The sequence below is a fragment of the Equus caballus genome, chromosome 15, assembly GCF_041296265.1.
Source record: "Equus caballus isolate H_3958 breed thoroughbred chromosome 15, TB-T2T, whole genome shotgun sequence".
NCBI classification, from domain to species: domain Eukaryota; kingdom Metazoa; phylum Chordata; class Mammalia; order Perissodactyla; family Equidae; genus Equus; species Equus caballus.
The window spans coordinates 84,904,672-84,921,039 of record NC_091698.1 but is presented as its reverse complement, the minus strand read 5'-3'; the positions used below and the strand labels follow the sequence as shown (position 1 = coordinate 84,921,039).

General features: G+C 45.2%; 1 protein-coding gene and 1 long non-coding RNA gene across 11 annotated transcripts in view; one reads left to right on the top strand and one right to left on the bottom strand.

The window, feature by feature from the left end:
• The window catches only part of MAPRE3 (microtubule associated protein RP/EB family member 3), a 49,521-nt gene that overhangs the window by 27,190 nt on the left and 5,963 nt on the right, over positions 1 to 16,368 (top strand). For 2 of the 10 annotated variants that reach the window (XM_070235748.1, XM_070235742.1), the window contains exon 1: positions 1,817 to 2,020. The exons of 4 other annotated variants lie outside the window; for them this stretch is intronic. The gene's annotated coding sequence lies outside the window, so the exon portion shown is untranslated. Of the gene's footprint in view, positions 1 to 1,816; positions 2,021 to 10,783; positions 11,080 to 16,368 lie in introns of those variants that run through there. 4 more of the 10 variants (XM_023619356.2, XM_014731253.3, XM_023619355.2 and 1 more) reach the window with 3 other exon arrangements.
• On the bottom strand, positions 3,930 to 10,732 carry LOC111768135 (uncharacterized). Its single transcript, XR_011426148.1, has 2 exons — positions 10,594 to 10,732; positions 3,930 to 7,195 (listed from the first exon to the last, which is right to left on the bottom strand). It is a non-coding gene; the product is annotated as an uncharacterized lncRNA (long non-coding RNA).

The following is a 16,368-nucleotide window of genomic DNA, read 5'->3' as shown; positions in this document are numbered from 1 at the left end:
GGAACAAGGGAAGAAGGGAAAGGAGAAGACTAAAAGATTTACAAATGGGGCAAAAAGAGTGAGGAAGGGCAGAGGTGAGTACAAGAAAAATAACTTACCCTTTATTACACTAGATAATGTATAAAGTATTTTCAGATAGGGTCTCTCATTTGATTCTGCAAGAAGCTTCGGAGAGAGCAAGAAAAGAGAGATGGGGAGGAGGAGATGAGAAGCGAGACCCACAGTGAAGAGGAGAGAGAGAGATGCGCTAGGAAGAGCTCAGAGCCCCTTGTGACCTCCTGGGCCATCCCAGAGGATAGCACCCTGCTGGTGGAGATGGACCTCAGCAGGCATGATTAGAAGCTGGTGGGGAGGGGCCAGCCCCGTGGCCGATGGTTAAGTTCGTGCACTCCGTTTCCTGCGGGCCAGGGTTTTGCTGGTTTGGATCCTGGGCACAGACATGGCACCACTCGTCAGGCCACGTTGAGGCGGCGTCCCACGTGCCACAACAAGAAGGACCTACAACTAAAAGTACACAACTATGTGCTGGGGGGATTTGGGGATCAAAAAGCAGAAGAAAAAAAAAAAAGAAGATTGGCAACAGTTGTTAGCTCGGGTGCCAATCTTTAAAAAAAAAAAAAAAAGCTGGTGGGGACCTTTTAAAACCAGAGAAACTAGCAAGAGTGAGCTGGAACTACCACTTCAGAGAAGTCTGAAACAGCCAGACAAAAAGCAACAGAAGCCTTAAAGTGGTTACTTTGGCAACTATTGTCAAGGACTTCTTACTGCCTGACCACAAGCTTTCTCCATTACTTCTCTACCCTGTTTCATTGTTTTAAAACGTATTTTATTGGTTTTTTTCTCATCACAAAAGTTATACATGTTCATTTTGAAAAACTTAGAAAATCCAGGTAAACTCAAAGCAGCAGTTCAAAATCCCCTATAGCCCTACCATCAGGCAGAACCATGATTATTATTTTAGAATGTGTATAGCTTTACATTATTCTTCTATGCCTATTGATATATTTTTGCTCTGTAATATTTTCCTGCATTTAATATATTGTAAACATCTTTCCATGTCTTTATCAGTTGGGATTGTGTTCTGGCAGAAGTAACAGCAAACCCTAATAACAGCTAACCATGTTAGTTAACAGCAAGCCCTAACCCAAACTAAGACTGGTTTAAACAAATAATAGGGGGTATTTTTCTCGCGTGACAGGAGTCTGGAATTGGGAGGTGCAGGCTGGTAAAACAGCTCAAGGACATCATCAAGGACACTCCAGCTCCTTAGCCTGCTGGGTGTTACCTCATGTCTCAAGGTGGTTCTTAGCTGTAAGAGAGGCTGAGAAGCAAGTATTCCATTTTTCTGGCCTCTCTAGTGTAGACAGGCGAAGGAGAAGGGTGTTGGGGAGGGGTGCTGCGTAAGCCAGCCAGTGGTGCCAAAGAGTCATTACATGTTCTTCTGTAATATTGCTCTCTTAAGCAGCTGCGTAGTTTAGATGTGCCATGATTTATTTAACTGTTCATTATTGTTCATCAGTTCAGTTGTTTTCCAGCTTTTCATTATTATAAATATGCTTATATCTGAAGTTTTATACATACCCGTAATTATTGCTTTAGTATAAAATTTCTAGGAGTACAATTAAGGTCAAAGAGTATATAAAATGTAAAGGCTTTTAATGTCTTTTTTTTTGTTTTTACCAAATTGCCGTCCAAAAAGATTTTACTAAATTACTGTCACCACCCGTGTTTAAAAGAGTACATTTCCCTGGGCTCTCAACGACAGGGTTTGTTTGCTTGTTTGTCATTAAGCTATTATCCTATGACCATTATGCAGATTTAACTTTGTCTGAGCCCTGACAGACTCTGAAGTGCCTAGCAGCCTCTGGGAACCCAGAGCAAGGGCCCTGAGAACCTCAGGCAGCCCCCGCCCTTCTCCACTGCTGCCTGGAGGTGCCGGTCTGCGGGTGTCCTGTGCTCCCAGGAGGCTGGTGTGGGTCGTCATCCTGACAGGCATTGCAGAGGACTCGTGATATTTCTGGTGAGCATGTACCTCACTCCTCTACCTTCATTTTGAAAGTCCTTCCTGCCACTGTGGAGTCATCATCTGTCCATCTTAGTCCTAATTCAAGGCCATCCTGGCTTGTCTGGGACTGAGGTGCACCTGGGATCTGGCCTCTTTTGAAACAACCCTCCCCACATCCTCACGGTTCACTCTGGCCTGATGTACCTGAGGTGAGGTAGCCTTACAGGCTAAATCATCTCTATGCACATAGTAGGTGCTGAAATATTCATGTGTGTAGGCGTATAATCACATGTGAACAAATGAGTGAATGATGAATCCAAGCAAGACTTGTGCTCAGTGCAGGAACATAGGCCAAATCCCAGTACCACGCCATCACTCCTCTAGGGAAAAGAAAATTCTGGAATTCTGATTCCAGGAAGGAAATGATGAGCATTCTATTTTGGTAGTCCCTTCAGGACCCTACCATGACCTCCAGAGAGGTGACACCCAAAGTGTGAGAAGTACTGTCTTAAGGAAGCTGAATCCTCTGTGAGCTTTCCTTATTGAGCACAGTTTGAAGATGTCAGTTATTATCGCCACGAGGGGAAAAGAAAGGAAGAGAAACTAACATTTATGAAGCACCTATTGTGAATCCAGCTAAAGCCAGGATCGTGATACCCCGGCCAGTCTCTACTGTCAAACGTCCAGCCCAGGGCTTCTCCCCATGTCCCTCACTTTTCCCCACTGCAGAATGCTGCCTCAATAAGATACCCACAAAATAAACCCCACACACAACCTACTGTATCTGATAACATTACAGTCCCCACTCGCCTTATTCCTACCCAATTACATTTTTACTGGCCCTATGTCAAAGACATCAAAATTCACTGTCAGAATTGCATTACCGACCTCCGACCAATAACCATAACTAACCCAGACTGACTAACATGGGGTTCTGTGGGGGCGCCCCGCTCAGGTTAGCTCTAACCTTCACGACAGTCCAGCAGCATGGGTATTTAAAAATTACTAGTAAAGTTGATCATTTTTCACATGTTTGTTAGTCACTTGTACTTCTTCCTCCATGAGTTGTCTGTTCAGAGCATCTGTGTTTTGCGTGTCTGTGAGCCACACACATTGTGATGTCGAAAAGGCATTTCTGTTTTTACAATGAAAAAGTAAGGCCCAGAGAGGCCTCCTTTGCCCAGAGCCCAGAAGACTGTGAGAGGCAGAGCTGGAATTTGGTTCTTAGGAGTCTTTTTCACCACCTTTTTCATGCACCATGCTGCCTGTCCACGTGCCAACATATTTCTTAAAAAATATGCCATAATGCTACCATTTTGGTAGTGCAATTAAAGTTTGCTTTTTTTAATTCTCTATTTCCCCTACTTTCAGCAGAATCTTGGGAAATTCTAAGACATTATCTCTTTCTTAACCCTTTTCCCCCATTTTCTAGGCAAAAAATATGAGAGGAAAGTTTGCTGGATAATGTCTAGCTTTATCTTGGTGATATGCATTTTCTCCATTGTTACCAAACTTACTCTGTTTCCATCTCAAAATACACTTTAGCACAGTTGGAGTATGCTAACAGTATTTTGCTTTCTTTTTATAATTATCTTAGGTGAATCTTCAAAACCTTCATATAAGGACATTTTCTAGTATCTCAAGCTTAGAATTACATGGAATATCAGAATTTAGTTAAAAAGTAACTGCCACATGTATGTCTGGGATCAGTACAATCCATCCCAGGAGCCTGGGTCTTCACTGGAAGGTGGGAATAGTGAGAATTTATCATTGCGATTTCCAGATGTTTATTAGACATGACCACTTGGATTACTTGTGGGTTCCTCAAACTCTATAGCCCAAAATGGTTCACAGAAGGATAAATTTATATGGGTAATAAAAATGGAAATAATGTTCTCCCTCACTAGTAATCAAAGCAGCATTATTTAAAAGAACGAAAAAGTTGGTTTTTATTGAAGTAACAGATTTTTAAAAATAATAATGCTCTGTGTTGGTGAGAGTGTGTTGAAATGAGCATTCAAATTTCTGGAAGAAAAATAAAAGCTTTTTGGAAAGCTGTTGGGCCTTAAAAAATGTGTCATGCTCTTTAACACAGTAATTCCCTGCCCAAAGAGATAGTATTATATGTAGGAAAAAATTGGATGTTTGAAGATATTAATTCCAGTATCATCTAAATAGCAAAAATGTCCACCAATTGGAGAATGATTTAATAATAGCATGGAATATTATGCCCCATTAAATATGGTGTTTCCTCATATCCTTCACCTATTCTTTGATGTGTTTACAGTATGATACTAAGTGAGCTCCTGATCTTTACCTCACCCTCAAACCTGCTCCTCCTTTAGTTTTCTCCATCTTTCCAGGGGCTTGGGCCAGAAACCTTGGGGTCATCCTTGACCTCTCTCTTTCATATCCCACAACCATTCAGTTCCACCTTCAGCAGGATTTTCCCTACTTTCCAGGCCTCTTGTAAAGCATGAACTGAAAAGGCTTAAGGAGAAAGGAGAGCAACCTTGACTCCCCTTGAGTGGATACGGTTTTGGTTCTTGAATCAAGGCCCAGTTTTTCTCCTTGAATCTCTTTCCTAGAGCAGAAACCGATGGGCCAAAATGACCTCATTGAGAACATGACATCTAAAGTAGGGCAGCAGGATTCCGAGGTGTTACTGTGATGAATGGGAATATGTGGGGGAGAAAGGACGCACTGGTGGTAAGCCTACTTGTGAGAAATGTGCATTTTCAGTGAGCTACAAACATTGTATACCATGAAGGACCGTCACATTTAAAGGAAACTCTGAAACCAAGTGTGCAGAAGCCTCCACCATCTTAGCTGCTGGGCTGTTGCCCTTAGGAGAGGTGAGTAGGCTTTGCCACAGGTCAAGAGAGACTGCAGTAGACTGTTGTCTGGTGATCCCCACGAAGTTGAGTCGTAATACCAAAGGTTTGTCCAGATCACACATGTACCATAGGTAGAAAGGTTTGTGATAATTAGGTAAGCCCAGAGTGAGGGGTGGTTGAAGGGCTAATTTAACTCACAAAAGATTCCTAAGGAAGAAGTTTGCATACCGAGGACTTGGTTAAGTTGTAAGCATGATGATTTCAGAAGGGGCCAGCCCTGTGGCTGAGTGGTTGGGTTCCCGTGCTCCCCTTCGGCAGCCCAGGGTTTCGCCGGTTCGGGTCCTGGGCGCAGACGTGGCACCGCTCATCGGGCCATGCTGGGGCGGCGTCCTGCATGCCGCAGCTGGGGTGACCCATAGCTAAAAATGTGCAGCTGTGTACCAGGGGGCTTTGGGGAGAAGGAGGAAAAATAAGTCTTTAAAAAAAAAACAAAAGAAAAGCTGGAAAGTTTTGAACGGTCTATGGTCTGTCAGAAGTAAAGGATTTCCCACCTTGGGATAAATCATGTCCTGGGTGATGAACTTTACTTTGACAAAATTCTAACTTCTCTTTGAAAACCTTCTGTCCTTTCTGAAAGAAAACAGTAGACAGCTGGACTCTGTCTTAGAGCTTACCTGTCTTTAGAACACAACAGAAGGTCATCCACAAGAATAATCCTAGGGAAATTTAAAGTCGTTGAGGTTGTGGTTAAGGACTTAAGAAGAGTAGAAGGGGCCTCAGTAAATCTTCGGGGCATAACAGTCCAGGTATATTGTTAATTTTTCCCAGAAGAAGGAAAATAAATACTGACTATTTTGATCTAAAGGAACACTATAAAGAAAGCAGAACATATATCTACAACTGTAAAATATGCAGCCTCAGGAGGCACTAGAGATAAAAGAGTATTTGCTTCTGGTCAGGGAATGACTATATTCTATTTATGGCCTCAAGGTCCTGAGTAAATCTATATTTAGATGGGTGGGGACCCATTGGGTTTTTTGACTGGGAAGGTAGGGGTCTTACAAGGACTGTTCAAGGTGTGATGAGTCCTTTCTCTATTATGCTTTTGACTATTTGTGTTAGCCCACCTTTGGCTTTAAGAGGGTATTGTGCACGTTTTGGTAGAAATTTAGACAGGTCATTCTGAACCTTAATAGATTCAGCTCCAATAATCCCGCAAACAATGGAATGTTTGAAACTTTGTCTCCTTTTTGTTCTAAAGTGCCTCAATTTTGTTCATATTGAAGGCCCCCCAAACTGGCCACTATAGTTCTAAATTATCCTTGGTGAAATTGTGCCATCTAGAAAAATAAGTTCACAAATCGGGGTTATGGTAATGCATATAGTAATATAGTAAAATAGTAATATAGTAATGCATTATAGTAATGCGTGTAAGCAGCAGGAGTCTGGCCTGGAGGGGCACAGACTTAGGTTTAGACTGAGACGAACCCATAATTTGGGGAATAGTCAGTCCAAAGAGTCGCTTGTGGACCTGGGTCTCAGTCTACCTGCCAAACCTAATGCTTCGGCCTTCCAGCTATAAACCCCAACCAGATTTGTAGTTCCTGAGGACAGAAAAGTATGGAGAGATCTCTCCCAGAGCCAGACCCTCATGGACAAAGCAAGAAAAGCCTGAGGAAAGTTCTCATAGGGTTTTTTGTAATCGTCAAAAACTGGAAACAACCCTGATGTCCCTCAGTGGTTGAATGGATAAATTGTGGTACATCTATACTTGTACTCTTGTTTGGAATACTACTCAGCAATAAAAAAGAACTATGAATTCATATAACAACTTGGAGGGAACTTCAAAGGTGTCATGTCGAGGGAACCAGCCAATTTCAAAAGGTTACTGTATGATTCCATTTATATGACTTTCTTAAGATTACAGAATTATAGTGATGGAAAACAAACCTGTGGTTGCTAGGGGGTAGGGTTGGGGTGGGGGCGTGGCTGTAAGGGGGTAGCACAAGGGAGTTTCTTTGAGGTCACAGAATAGTTGTGTGTCCTAGTAGGGTGGTGATTCATGAATTGAGAGATGTGATGAAATTTCGTAGACTTTAAAAAAGAGTGCATGTAAAAACTGATGAAATTCAAATAAGGTCTGTAGCTTACCTAATAATGTACCAATGTCAATTTCCTGGCCTTAACAATCGTTATGTAAGATGTTATTGGGGAAGCTGGATGAGGATACATGGGAATTCTCTGTCCTATTTTGCAATTGTAAGTCTAAAATTATTTCAAAATAAAGAGTTTACCAAAATGTGGAGGGGCACTGATTTCTGCAAGCAGCACTTCGGAATCTCTTCAGTTTTTACTAGAAAAGATAATATAAAACAAAGCCTCAAGAATTATAAACTTAATGCAGTTTCCAAGCATTGTAATTTCGTTTGCTATAATTTTGATTTGGAAATTATGCTCAGTTATTTTAACTACAGTATTATTACAAATATTTTTATATTCATACAAATATATTGTATACATGAAAAAAATCCCATGGAGAGTTTCCCCCAGGATGAAATAACTCCTAATCTCCTTTCAGAGCTCCTGGTGTATGGCTTCTGTCTGCCTTTTTAACCACATCTCCTTCTGCCCCCAAAATGCATTCTGAGGTGAACTATTTATAATCCCCACCTTCCTCCCCATCCATTCCTCTTTCCTGTTGCCTCTTATTTGCTTGATGAGCTTCTCCTTCAAGACCCAACTCAGACTCTGCTTCCACTGCAAAGCTTTGCCTGACCCAGGAATCAGAGTGGCTCCAACAGGACCATTCCTGCATCTAGAAGTTGTAGTGTAACATGTTGCCCTTTGGTTATTTTGTTCACTTGTCTGGCTCCCACCCTAGTCTCTGAATTCCTTGAGGGCCCACACTGGGTCCCATTCCTCCCCATAGGCTCCATGCCTGGCTCAGTGCCTGGAATACACCATAAATGGTGATAAGCAAATGAGTGAATCTGAGGTTCTGGAAAGTCCTTAGTAATAAATTTTGTTTATTCTACCCTGCCTTAATAGAGTAGTTTTCAACAAAACTGAAGATCAAAAGGGGTTCTGATTAACCACAGTTAAACGGAATGGTAAATTAATGTTTAAAACATTTCCCAAACATTCAACTTAGTTAAGACTTTACTATATTAAAATTTTTCCCATTCTTTCTTTTCATTCATGACACCTGTTGTAAGAAGCTTTAGGAAAACTGTGAGGTTGCACTCGTGAGCCTCCTTGGGCAGGGAAGATCTAGAACTTAAGGATAGGATGTGGATTCTGAAGGAGGACGAGGTAGGGTATCAAGATAAAGAACACAACCCTACATTAAATCTGTATATCGCTTCAGAATTTTCCTAAAAGAAATAAAGTGTTCTCCACCTTGCAAATGGTCACTCTCTAGTCCACCTGCCATGCTGCAGCAGAGCCTAAATGTTTGAGGACAGACTCTCCTGATTTCTCCCTCATCATCTTCATGGGCAAATGACCTAGGACTCCATAATTGTCTGCAGGTCGAGCTTCTGTCCTCATACTCCAGCAAAATGACTCAGAGTTTCATCATTTCTTCTTGCACAATCTAATGACCATTTCTCCACCCAAGGTCTGGTAACTTCGTTCAACAGGGCAGATCACCTTCTCCTTGAAACTGGTCCCTCCCCTGGCTCCTGAGACACCACCTTCCTCCCCTACCTCCTCTCTTGATGACATCCCCTAAGATTTCATCATTGTTTTTATGTTCATTTTTAAAAATAAATGTAATAATGTTTCATGTTCCAAATTTCCTGTTTTCTCTTCAATGCTTTCTGACATCTTGTCATCTTTAAAGGCCCAAAATAGATGCCACCTTCCCTAAGAAACCATGTAACTACTGAGCCCCTACTCATCCTTTTTATCCTCTCCTGGAGCACCTAAAAGCCAAGTGTACTTTCACTATTTAGTACTTCACATATTCTGGTTTGTGGGATCCCCTGTTGTTTTATGAATTACTCTTATTTCTTCAACCAAACAGAGGCTCCTTAAGGACAAGACCCATGCTTTAAAATGATCCCATGTCCTTGTGGTGCCTCATGGAGTGTTTAGCACATTGTGTCAGTGGTCAAGAAACACTTGCTGGTTGAGATTAAGGCAGTGTTACAGTACCTTGGAAAGAGAAATATAAAGAAGAAAACCTTTGAAATTTCCTTTCCCTTCACCTAATGCTGTACTATATACATGAAAAAAAAATCCCTTGGAGAGTTTGCCCCAGGATAAAATAACTCCTAACCTCCTTACAGAGCTCCTGGTGTATGGCTTCTGTCTACCTTTTTCTTTTTCTTTTTTTTTTTTTTTGAGGAAGATTCACCCTGAGCTAACATCTGCCACCAACCCTCCTCTTTTTGCTGAGGAAGACTGGCCCTAAGCTAACATCCGTGCCCATCTTCCTCCACTTTATATGTGGGATGCCTACCACAGCATGGCTTGCCAGGTGGTGCCATGTCCGCACCCGAGATCCAAACTGGCGAACCCTGGGCTGCCGAAGCAGAATGTGCAGACTTAACCGCTGCGCCAACAGGCTGGCCCCATGTATACCTTTTTAACCACATCTTCTGCCCCCAACATGCATTCTGGGGTGAACTATTTGTAATCCTCACCCTGCTCCCAGGGGCCTAAATCAGAGCAAGTCATCATGCGCTGGAGCTGTGCAAAATCAAACCACTCTTCCTGCCACAGTGTGGTGGTGGGGAAGGGGCATGGGATAGCATAGATTTCTCAGCCCCCAAAGGCAGGGTGATGATGAACCTCTAGTTTCCACAGACAGGGTCCCTCATTAACCTCACAACAACCCCATGCTCAGTAACATCATCATTCTGATTCTTCAGACGTGAAAACTGAGGCTTGGATACCTCACACTGCTTGCTCAAAGTCTCACAGGCAGTAAGCGCAGCCAGCCACATCATCTGCCATTAAACCTCGCTGCACCACACTGCACAGCTTCCAGGAGTCTGCTGCTGGTAGCCTTGGTTGATGGGTGGCTTCCATCATGGAAGTTTGTTGACTTACAAAGTAGATGTTTGAGGAACTTAAAGATCTCCAGTGGAGAACCTTTAGAAAGAAAGGTTTACCTTCCTATCTGCCCACCCAGATGGACCCTACTTAAAATGGATTAATTTTAGCAAGTGAGGGGTTCTGTTTACTCCCCTCCTGGGTTTCTGTTAACCCTTTGACTTATGGTCAGATAGAGCAATCTGGCCAGAACTCCCCAAGGAGCTCCTTCCTTGGACAGCAGCTGCAAAGGGTATGGCAGCATCATCCACCTCAGAAAGCCTCTTAAAGAGTTCAGATCATTGTTCAGCAGGACCTGTTCAGGACCCCAGTGGCTGGGACCTCAGCAGGGCTCAGGATCTTAGGGAAGAGCTACATGACTTAAAAGTGCTGTGAGAGGGGCTGGCCCGGTGGCGCAGCGGTTAAGAGCACACGTTCTGCTTTGGCGGCCCAGGGTTCGCCAGTTCAGATCCCGGGTGCAGACAGGGCACTGCTTGGCAAGCCATTCTGTGGTAGGTGTCCCACATATAAAGTAGAGGAAGATGGGCATGGATGTTAGCTCAGGGCCAGTCTTCCTCAGCAAAAAGAGGAGGATTGGCAGCAGATGTTAGCTCAGGGCTAATCTTCCTTAAACAAAAAAGTATTATTCTTCCTTAAAAGAAAAAAAGTGTTGTGAGAACAGAATTCTGGAGAAGAAGCTCCAGTCCCTACCTGAACCTACACCATCCAGATCCTTGTCCTGGATCTGCTGGAGTGAGCACGTGCTGGTTCCCTGCCAGCCCCAGAACCACTCCACCTGCCCCGTCTCTACCTTTGACTGATTCATCTTTGAGAGGCTGAGCCTCCCTGTGAGGCAGGTGCTTGCTCAGTCATGAGAAGAAGGTGATTGGCTGGGGCTGCCAGGGCTTTGTGACCCGCCAGCAGGACTCCTCCAGTCCCTCACAATCCTTCATCCCTGCCTGCAAATATTGCCTCATGCAACCCCAGAATAACCTGGATGTGTGACGCAAGGGGTCAAGGGGTAGCAATTTTGCAGATTTTCCAAACAGGTGACTTCAGCCCCCCTGGGCCTGGGCAGGAAGGGGTAGCCCAGTGACAATGGGCATAGCCCCACGTCAGGAGCGGGAACGCTTTGGCAGGCTCGGCAGAGTTCTCGCTCCTCTGATCTCTCAGCATCTGCTCCAGTTTTCCTGGCCGGTAGGATGGCATCTGCAAAGCAGAATACAGTCATGTGTCGCTTAATGACGGAGATACATTCTGAGAAATGCAGCACTAGGTGATTTTGTCATTGTGTGTACGTCACAGAGTGCACTGACACAAACCTAGATGGTATAGCCTACTAGACACCTAGGCTGTATGGAACTAATCTTATGGAACCACCATCGTGTATGCGGTCTGTTGTTGACTGAAACGTCGTTATGCGGCGCATGACTGTACATGGGAATTCTGGAGGTGGGGAGGGATCGTGGGTAGAGGCTCAGCTTCAGAAAGCCCAGATGGCTGTCCCCAGGCAGAATGGGCAAGGAAAGCACAGTTGTGTAGTCTGTCTCCCTCCTGCACTGGCATCTAGACCTGAAGCTGGATGTGTGTTGGGCACCTCTTCTCAAACAAGTGCCCTTTGAATCTCGGTATCTCCCCCCGGTAATGCTGACAACACTTACCAGATACTTACTGTGTGCCAGGCTCTGCTCAGCACTTTGTGTACATGCTCACTTAATCCTCCTAACAGCTCTGTGAGATGGGGACTGCTACTGTTCCCGTTTTATAGATGAGGAAACTGAGGCCCAAAGTCAAACAGCTGGGAAATTTAGAACCAGGATTCAAACCCAAGGGGTCTGACTGGAGATCCGTAGTCTTAAAGCAGCACTGTTTTGGAGCCTGCTGGAGGCATATCCAACACCCACCGCAGGCCCGAAAGACCTGGTATGTCTTTCGTAGCCATGCTGGGCAGAGGGCAGAGGCCTGGGAACTGCAGGGGCTTCTTCTAGGCACCAGAGAATTAGAGAAGACTGAGGGCCCCTGAGGTATCTTCAAGACACGTATATATGGAAGATAGACTGCCACTGAAGACTTAAAAACCAAAAGCCAAAATCAGATTTAGGCTGATGATAAGGTTCTTAAATATTAAAATGTGAGATTTCAGAGTTATGCAGACTTATTTAAGATTTAGGAATATAAATGCCTAGATCTAAGTGCAGTCCTAGGTAACTGGGAAGGAACTGGATGGTCTCTAGAAACTCTTCTGACTGTAGGATGTTGAGAGTTGGTCATGATGCCCATTTTCAAGGCCTCAGGCCACAGCCTGGCCCTCAGCCCCACCTCTCCTGATGAGAGCTGTAAATGCCTTTCCCGTTACCAGTGAATTCACTGTGAATCTTAGGGTCCTAACTTAGGAAACGATTTAGCAAAATCACCAGATTAAACCTCCTCTACTTTTCTTTCCCACAACTTCAGACCTGGTAGCAGGAGTCAAGACCCTGCAGAGCAGGCTTTTCCCAAGGCCATGTCCTCAGTCTGATCCTCGTATAGGGGTTCCAGCTGACCTGGAGGGTGGCATGCCACAACCCAATCAGGGGCTGTTTCTCCTGACAGTTACCAGGTGCCAAAGATGATGGTAGAAGCATGGGGACTGGGTTGGGAGATCCCACTATTGTAGCCCTTCGAACAGAGCCTGCCCTTCTGAGTGGTTGCCTACCATTCTCTCAGGAGAGGAAGCAGCTCTTAGTTAACAGGTGTGTTAATTTTAAGAGTTTTCTCAGACTCTGTCTCTGCTGTAATTGGAGGCAACTGGTCCACTGAGGGCCAGATGCTTGGGCAAATGCTTTGTATACCCCTGCCCCTGGAAGCTGATCTGGCTTGAGTCTAGGCCTGAGTTAACCCCCAATACAAAGGCTCATCAGAAGTTGGACCTGTTGATGAGTTTAACTCATGGCTTTGGGAAATAGGGAGCTCAGAATCTTAGAGCAGACGCAATGCTCCAGGCCACTCCAGCTGGTCCAGCTGTTAGAGGACATCTTGGTTAGAGATAAGCACTCCACTCAACCCCCTGCCCTGACATCACCGGCTTTTGACCAAACTAGGCTTCCTTTCTGGGGTACTAGATCAAAGTTTGGGGCTCTCCTTTTCTAAATTGAGCTGGGGAGGGAATTTGGGAATGGGGCAACATTTAAAGGAGTCTTTGCTCAGGACCTGGTGCCACCTGCTGGCCATAATTTAGTTGTATTTACAGGGCCAAATCTGGAAGAGGAAAATTAAAAGAAGGGCATCCTGCCCTCCCATCATGATAAGGGAACTAGGAGGCTGGTTTCTTTGTGACCCTCCAGCAAGTGTGGCAGAGAATCCTTGCAGAGACCCTGGTGCCTTGGATGAGTCCTCCTGGGCCAAAACGGACTGCAGCTGAGGCAGAGAGTAGTATCACCTGAAGAACCTGAGCCAGTCCTGCGTGGAGACAAGGGCTCTGTCCCTAGTATCAGATGGGGACTGTGGTTCTAATTCCTGACCAGAAGCCCCTGCAGTATTTTTTTTTTAAGAAAGAGTGGTCCTAAGCTAACATCTCATGCCAGTCTTCCTCTTTTTCTTTTCTCCCCAAAGCCCCAGTACATAATTATATATCCTAGTTGTAGGTCCTTCTAGTACTTCTGTGTGGGATGCCGCCACAGCATGGCTTGATGAGCAGTGCGTAGGTCCATGCCCAGGATCCAAACCCACGAACCCAGACCGCTGAAGTGGAGCGTGTGAACTTAACCACTCAGCCACAGGGCTGGCCCCTGCAGTATTTCTTAAAACTACATATGGGTGTATATAAGTGTGTGCATAATTATATATAATATACTATATATATTCTACATAGTGCATTGTGTATTATATAGAGTGTATTATATACATAGCTTTACACACATATACACACTCACATGCGCTTGGGCTTCACTTCAGCCTATTGGAAGGTCTCTGCAGGAGGGTCTGATGCGCTCTCCTAGTAAAGAACCTCTGGAGTGCACTGCGCAGGCCTGAACCTTCAGCCCCTCTGGTCCTCTGGAACCACAGGAAGGCTGCCCTCAGGCTGGAAGGCCCTTGAAGCTCAAATGATTTCAGTAAAAAACTAGAGGACTGGTTTAGACTAGGACCTGTGCCTCTGCTTTTCTTCAATAATCGTCTCCTGAAACTCATGCACAGTAAACGGAAGAAAAATCCCTAAAGTGACTCAGGAACTCCCAGAGCCAACCTAAGACCATCCTACGCTTCCCAGAACCAGCCCAGACCCTCTGAGGCCTAGCAGACCACAGCACTACAGCCAGCCTGGAATGACCCTGCTCAAGGGCATAGAGTCAGAGGGCCCCACGACCTCAGGGAGAAATGGGTGCCTGAGCCTGTGGAAGGCCAGTGACTAGAATAGCTTGTCCCCTCTGTTCTCAGCTCCCTGCAGGCCCCTGCAGACCCTCAGAGGCCACTGGGGGCCAGATTGGGGCCATTCGAATCCATAACTCTGCTCTCTCTCCTTCCTGACTGCCTGCAGCACTTATTGTTTTCATCACACTTTGGGGCATTTGGTTATACTTTTCTCCTGTGTGTTTGTCTCCCCAATAAGACTGTAAACTCCTCGGGCCAGCCCCAGTGGCCTAGTGGTTAAGTTCAGCGTGCTCCGCTTCCGTGGCCTGGGTTCGGTTCCTGGGTGTGGACCTACACCACTCATCTGTCAGTGACCATGCTATGGTGGTGGATCTTCCTAAGCAAAAAAAAAAAAAAAAAAACTATAAACTCCTTGAGGACAGGGGCAAATCTTTATGTTTCTCATAGTCTCTAAAAAAATAAATACTCATCAAAATGCAGTGCACTTTCCTTGACCCTACCCATTCTGCCTCTTTATCAAGTTTGGTGTCCATCCACTCCCATCCACTCCTACTGATGACACATTAGGTGAGCTCCCTGGAAACTCAGAGGCACTCTTCTAACTCCAGTCTCTCCAGTCACTGAGAATTGGTCTGGAACCAAATGTGACTGAAACATAGCCTGGCCACTGAGGAGCTTACAGTCAGGTGGAAGGGGCAGACACATAAGTGATTTCAAGAGAATGTAATAAATGCCATGATTGAGTCTGCTCAGGGTGCTATAGAAACACAGAGGAGGAGCATGTTTCCCTGCACAAGGGTTCAGAGAAAGTTTCCCAGAGGAGATGATGCTAAAGCTGAGTCCTCAAGGTTGAGTGAGGTGGAGGAGTCCAGGCCAGAAGGTGATGAAAGATGATTCAGAAAGAGGAGAGGACGTGAGGAAGCGTCACTCTGTCGTTCAACAAATTTGCTGAATAGCTTGCCTGTGACAGGCCTGGAAACACCACTTCTGGCTTCGCGGCACTTTCTGACAAAGGGGGCAGGCATTGAAACAAGTCCAGTGGCCAGTACAAGGGTCAGGTGACAAGGCAGAGGGCTCAAAGCCATTATGTAAGAGGAGCCTCAAGTGCAGTCCAAATTGCCCTCAGAAATCTGTGGAATTGCCAGCTCCTGAGTCCTTAGAAGCTCCCAAGACAATAATTTTTGTTTCTCTTGGTTTTTTGGCCGGGCTAGCCTCCCTTTCCCTGGGCAATGAAGGACCAGGTCTATTTTTAAAGGAGGAAGTACTAGGAATAAAAGGATTTCTGTCTCGATTTTTCTCAAAATCTTCATTGAAGTTAGACATTCATCCAATGAGGTTCCATTATATATACTGGGGTGGGGGTGTCGGAGAGCACAGCCAAGCAATGCCAACTGAGAATTCTCTTTAAAGCAGCTTCTCCAACTTTACTGTGCCTGCGGATCCTCTGGGCATCTTGGTCAAGCACATTCTCTGACTCAGTAGATCTGGGGTGGGGTTCAAGAATTGGAATTTCTGAAAAGCTCCTGCCCACAGAGCACCAATGTTACTGCTCCAGGGACCACAGTTTGAGAACCACTGGAGGGGAGAATGAGTGGACTTGGGGGTGGGGGCAGCATTCCAGACAGAGGGTGAGTAGGGGGCTGCCTGTGTCTCCCGACTTGGGGAGCCAAGTGAGAGTGCTGGAGAGGTGAGGCCCAGTTAGGAGTTCGATAAGCCGTGGGGAGGGGTGACATTATAAGGGCGGATGCCTGCAGGGGACGGGGGAGTGGGCTGGGTGTATTCTTTCTTCACAGAGACACTTTGTAGATTAAACCTAGAGAAATAGTCTTCACTCAGAAATATGCACTCTCACATTCTTGAAATACACACTTTTGGTCTATCTTCTGTTTCTCCATTTCTGATAAAGAACTAGTTACAAGAAATACTTCCTTCTTCTCTTAACAGTGTAAGTCAATGATAAACAGGGGCTGACTCTTGGCCTCTGCCTCGGCCTGGGGTGGGCGGGAGGGTAACAGGAGCTCACACCTGCTGGCCAGAGGGGGCGCCATTGCTCAGCCCCAACCTTAGGTGGTTGTGTAGGAACAGGCCCAGGGTTGCCAAAGGAAGCCAGAAATCCCAAATTGTTTGTGTGAAACATTC